The 5,557-nt window shown below is 43.2% G+C and overlaps 1 long non-coding RNA gene across 1 annotated transcript; it reads left to right on the top strand.

The window, feature by feature from the left end:
- The first annotated feature begins 532 nt into the window (after positions 1-532).
- On the top strand, positions 533-4,140 carry LOC119332047. The gene is made up of 9 exons (XR_005160783.1): positions 533-657; positions 751-816; positions 906-968; positions 1,093-1,158; positions 1,270-1,335; positions 1,442-2,714; positions 2,805-2,858; positions 2,981-3,054; positions 3,149-4,140. It is a non-coding gene; the product is annotated as an uncharacterized LOC119332047 (long non-coding RNA).
- The last annotated feature ends 1,417 nt before the right edge of the window (positions 4,141-5,557 follow it).

The raw sequence follows: 5,557 nt of genomic DNA, 5'->3' as shown, positions 1-5,557 counted from the left end.
GACCTCCATTGATAATTTCCGCCTGCAATGCTAGTCTTACTATGTAAAATAGATCTAGTGTACAATATCACTTAATTTAAGTACAGTATATGCATCTTTTAATATCCACAGGAGGATGTACAATGAGGCAAGCATATAGGTAAAAAATAAACCTAAGGTTTTAAATCATCTTTTTTTTTCGGAACAAATGGTTGAAAATCGGTTAGTGACGGACGCTGGGCTCTCTCGACGGCCCACACTACCGGCCCGCGGCGTCTGTATCAAATAGACGGGCAGCCCTACACTCGAAAAAAACAAAACAAAGACGGGGAAAAGGCTCCACAAAATTTCCCCCTCGTCTTCTTCGCTCGCCGGACGCCCACGACCTCTAGCCCCATCCCTCGCCGGAGCCGTCGTCTTCTTCGCCCGGAGCCCCCTACGCGCCCACCACCTCCCCCGCGTACTCCTCGCCGGACCGCGACGCCCGCGGCCGCAGAGGATGGCCCGCTCCGTCGGCGGCTCGGGGCTTGGCCCGGACCATGTGTACAGCCTCTTCCGGCGAGGCGACCGGAGCGCCGTGTTCCTGTACCTAGCCTCCATCCGCGGAGCCTCGGAGGACCCGCATTGCCACGGCATTTGGCAAGCGGGCTGGGCGCTTGGTACGCCGCCGCCAGAAAGGTGAGCTCCCTTTCTTTCTCCGGTACCTCTTTCTTGAATTCGTTCTCGATTCTTGTGTTTATGGCTGTTCTTTTCTCTTCCTTTCTCGTCTAGGTCTGATCTTGGAGCTGGGTCTTCACCGACAGAGGAGCATGCTCTCGGAGCACCGCCGCCAGAAAGGTGTGTCATTCTTCTTTGAATGAAACGCGTCCTTGGTTCGTGGCGATTTCTTTCCCCATAAAACTTCACTTACTTCCTCTGTTTCCCAGAATTCCATGTGATTCGAGGAAGTCAGCTCGCGGGGGGCCGGTGGAGGTTGAAGGCTCCACAGGGTGGGCGACCACTTCCCTTTCTATTTACATTTCTTGCAAGAATTTCAGCCTTCTTGTCATGTGAGCAGTTCTTCACCCGACTGCTGTTGCTTTAATTTGTGCAATCTCCCGGTAGTTATTCCAGGGTTTCTTGTGATTCGAGGAACTCAGCGCATGCAGCGCCGCTGGACTTTGACGGCTCCACGGGATGGTCGATCTTTTACCTTTTCTATTTACGTTTCTTGCAAGATTCATCCTCTTGCCATGTGAGCAGTTCTTCACTCGACTGCTGTTCCTTAATTTGCTCACTGTTCTTTACCAGGTATGATGATGAGGATGAGTTAATCAAGTTGGCCGAATATGCCCACTGGCAAGCGAAATCGAGCAGGTATATACATTTTTTCAGCTTATTAACATGGTACTAGATAAAAAATAGACTTTGCCGGGCCGGTAAAAAATAAACCTCTCACTAACGAAAGTTCATAATTTTGCAGTCTTTGCGTGTCCCATGTGAGCAGGGACGAAGCTAGAAAAAGTGGGCACTGGTGTTAACCGCTTCCGAGGCTAAGCCGCTAGCAGAAATTATAGTGGTGCAACAACATAGATAATGGCCGAGAGTAATATAAAAAGCAACAATATGCAGGTGATATTATTATTACATCTAAAAAAATCATACCGAGTAGCGAGTATTGGCTGAGCAAAGTCATAAAATAACACTTCTTTACATATTTCGGAAATAATAGGCAAAAGGATGACTTTGAAACGTTTCATTTGTAACTTTCTGTAAAGGATGAACAAAAGAACATATTATATTCACAACAATAGTAAGAAAGAAATAGTGCAAAAAATAGGTATCGTTAAGGAAAAAATAAAATGATACGAGACTCACATTTCATAACTTCCCTTCTCGATCTTTCATCTTCTTAAATAGATCAATCACATTGTCATTCGTTATTGTAGAAAATATGTCTTTCTCCACATAGCAAATCAAGTGCTGGTCTAACTGGCCTTGAAGGCCCTGCCACATTACTATCTAGCGCTGGTCGTTTCCCTTTCAACAAAAATTTATCCATATCTTCCTGGTCCTGGGCAAATCAAAGAAAATAAACTAAAAAAATTACTTAGCCAATAGCCATCATGAAATCAATGCACCTGTAGAATCGTAGTCTGTAGACAGTCTAGAGATCGAGAGGCGAGAGAGAAGGTGCAAATTACCTGGGATTGGAAGAGCCAACACTTGCAAATTAAAGATTATGCACTGGCGGACGGTCAGCCGATGTCAACATTCACCCGATGAAACGGTGTCGAGTTCGCCGTCGTTCGTCGCCGATTCGCTGCGGCGGCTGCGGAATTAGGGTTCGAGATGAGGAGGCGAAGAGACGAGGGCGTCTGTCTGTTCGCGTACACGTACAGCAGCCGGGTAGCGTACATCGATTATTATTTTTTTGAGACAATGCGTACATCGATTAATTGATACATAGTGCGTACGCATTGGGCCTGGCCTTGTATCGTTGTTTGCTGCCGCAGGCTGTTGATTTCTTTTAGAACTTAATGGATTTTATGGGCTAAGGCTTTAGGGATTAGCTGGTCTGCTGCTGGGCTGGGGTCAATGGAATTTTTGGGCTGGGGTCATACGCAGTTTTTGTTAATACTATTAGCTGAAAAGCCAGAAGGCACTGATGTCAATTGACACCAGTGAATACATGGGAGCTCCGTCCCTGCATGTGAGTGGAAATGCGTACTCAGTTCCTCAGAAGGAAAAACCAGGTTAGGAACACCCCCAAACTGTGTTGGCCTGTTTGTTGCATAGTTCATACTTACCATTTTTTCTGTCATGTTGACCTCTGGTTCTTTCAGAATTAGGAGGTAACAAGCTACCTGCAAAAGAGGATAGGCAAACTCCAGAAAATGGTTAGCTTAAACTTGTTCATGTGTCCCTTTTATGTTGAAGTCATGCTGTTTTTATTTCTTATATCAAGCTGTGGGATGGGACTTTATCCTGCCATGTATTCATACCGATTCTTGTGCTACAGTATCTGCAAAAGGATTCTTGTGCCGGAGAACAAGGGTTCAGAAAAGGTCTTAATCAATTCTTGTGAGGAGAAAGGTTAGTACCCCCTTTCTTTGTCCAGCAACTTGTGCCTTCTCTAGTAATATTGCAAGAGCATTTTATGGGGTTTTGTGTACATTGAGGTCTCCAGGACAGTCCCTCACAGAGCATCCTAATGTCTCTGTTGAGGTGGCAGAGGCAGAGCTTCTTTGCACAATAGGCCGGAGAGATAGCAGGAGAAAGAAGATCACCAATCATCGCGCTGAATTGCAATTGTTGCGGCTGAATATGCAACATCTTGATGCTCTGAGCAAGGAAGAGAAAACCAGTAACATTAAGAAGATGAGGTCCCTTTCAGAGAAGATAAAGGGAGAAGAAAAGATATGTGTACTGGATGATGACGATGTGCATATGAAGCAAGATACACTAGATAGGGCACGTCTATGTAGTTCTGGAGCATGAGCCCAAGAGATCTTGGTAGTGCTAGTGAATGTCGGTCTGATACAGATGTTGGAATGCTGTAGAACGTTTGTAAACAAGTTCGGGATGGTGCTTTTAATCTTGGTTGATATCAGGGCCTGAAAGTTGGACATACTATTGAAATACAGGGGCAGCTATTATTTTTCTCAAGAGATGGTTAAAGGAAGGATCATCAAAGAAATAATGGTTAAAGGAAGCGAAGATTGATTTTGATGATCTGCATCCCATTTGACTTGTGGTGTAATTTTTTTCTTCTGAAAAGTACATTTCAGGATGTTGGAAAAATATGTCCGAGATTAGCTTAGGGTGATTCAGTGCATTACTTGGGTAAGGCAGTAGGTTAGGGTAATGCAGTATGTATATAACCTTATAATGAAGAACCAGGAACTGGGAAGTCAAGAAAGATATTATGGGACTCCCTTGAAGCAGGGGAGAAGTCACTGGAAGTGTTTGAAGTGAGAAAGACGTGCGCTCAATCGGCAAAAGATGCCAATAAAAGGGACTAAAAAGAATTGAGATTGTCTAAAGGTCCAAGCTCATATGTGAGGATTCACACATGCTTGAAGGGAAAATTTTGACTTTGTGGTCTGTTCCTCGGAGTACCTGCAAATTTGAATACAGTATCGCTTATTTCTAAGCTGTGCAGCACAGACAATGGGTTCACATGTGGTATGTAATATACTTAATGCTCACTTCAGTATCTTTTACCATAGAACAAACTGGAAACTGCTAGCTGTTCCTATAGATTTTTCTTTGGCGGTTTAAGTTTTGTGAAAACTCAATGTATAAGGTAGAATGATGTGTTTCTGGGATCATATTTACATGATCGCCCACCTGTAGGTGGTATTTCTAATATGCTTTGCTTCTTTAAAACTAAGTAATTCGTTTATGTTCCTTCCTTCCAATTCTTCATGGAGTTCATTCATTATAAAATCTACATGTTTCTGCAGGTTACCTGTTTGTACCATTTGTGGAGAAAATTCAGTTTACTCGCCAAGAAGATTTCCGAAAGTCTGGTTATAAGATCTTCACACAATCCCCAGTGTCCAATAAAATATGTTTTCCTTACGATTGTGAATCTCATTAACTTTCATTGCTTAAGAAGGTTTTAGATCATTAACTTCATAAGTTGTCTTCCTTGACCAAGGGAGTTCTGAATTTCAAATTTGGATCATTCAGTTTCTAAATCTGATCACACAGAAGTTTCACAAGTGAACTTTAGTGCTAGCTTAGCACTTAGCAAGTCTATTTGAAAATTCACCTTTGCAGTGCAAATCAACTGGTTGTGTTGCTGGTCATTTTTTACTTGTGCTAATCCGTAGTCTATTAAAAAAGATGTGAAGGCATATAATGAGCATACTTGCAATTTGCTTTATGTTGTTTGCTGGCTATATGGTCAAAGTAGGAGAGGAGGACTTTTTTTTGTACTTCTAGTGGTTTTCTTGGGTTGGTTTTGGAGGATTCTGCTCACGCCGATAGAAAACCTGTGTAGAGAGAACTGTGCTGGCTATCATATGTGTACAACCATCTGAGTTCCATCCCTATACATTTTCAGTTATGCATGTTCGAATTGATATTTTAAGGCTCTGATTAATCACCATGGGATGAAATGCCGTTTCGGGGAACTGTTCTCTAATGAGAGAAATAGCTTTTTTAAGAGAGGGTGAGGTAGAGGGGCAGGGCAGAGCCGCCGCCACCCCTGTCGCCCAGGGGAAGGAGCGATGCGGGGGCCTGCTAGGGTTTTTTTACCCAGTGAGGATGCAAGTATAGGATTTCCACATTAGATTGTCTGCTCAGTCACATATAATCTTAGGTTTGTTTGGGACTAAGATGTCATCTTCTGTAATTTGTACCAACTCCGAATCTAATCTGAATCTCTGCACATCAAATTTCTCTGCAGGATAGATAGGGTGTGAAATCTCTTCTACAAGGAAGACGATGACGATTGCCAGTGAAAAAATGTTTGCACTATCTATCACGAGAACCACCAGACAATATCTCCTGTGGCAAAATCTCTCCTTCAGGTAAGACATCAAATCTTCAGGTCAAGAACCATGTACTCTAATCGATATCTTAAGCC

This window comes from Triticum dicoccoides, chromosome 7A (genome assembly GCF_002162155.2).
Source record: "Triticum dicoccoides isolate Atlit2015 ecotype Zavitan chromosome 7A, WEW_v2.0, whole genome shotgun sequence".
In the NCBI taxonomy this organism is placed as follows: Eukaryota; Viridiplantae; Streptophyta; class Magnoliopsida; order Poales; family Poaceae; genus Triticum; species Triticum dicoccoides.
This window is presented reverse-complemented; position numbering and strand designations above follow the sequence as displayed.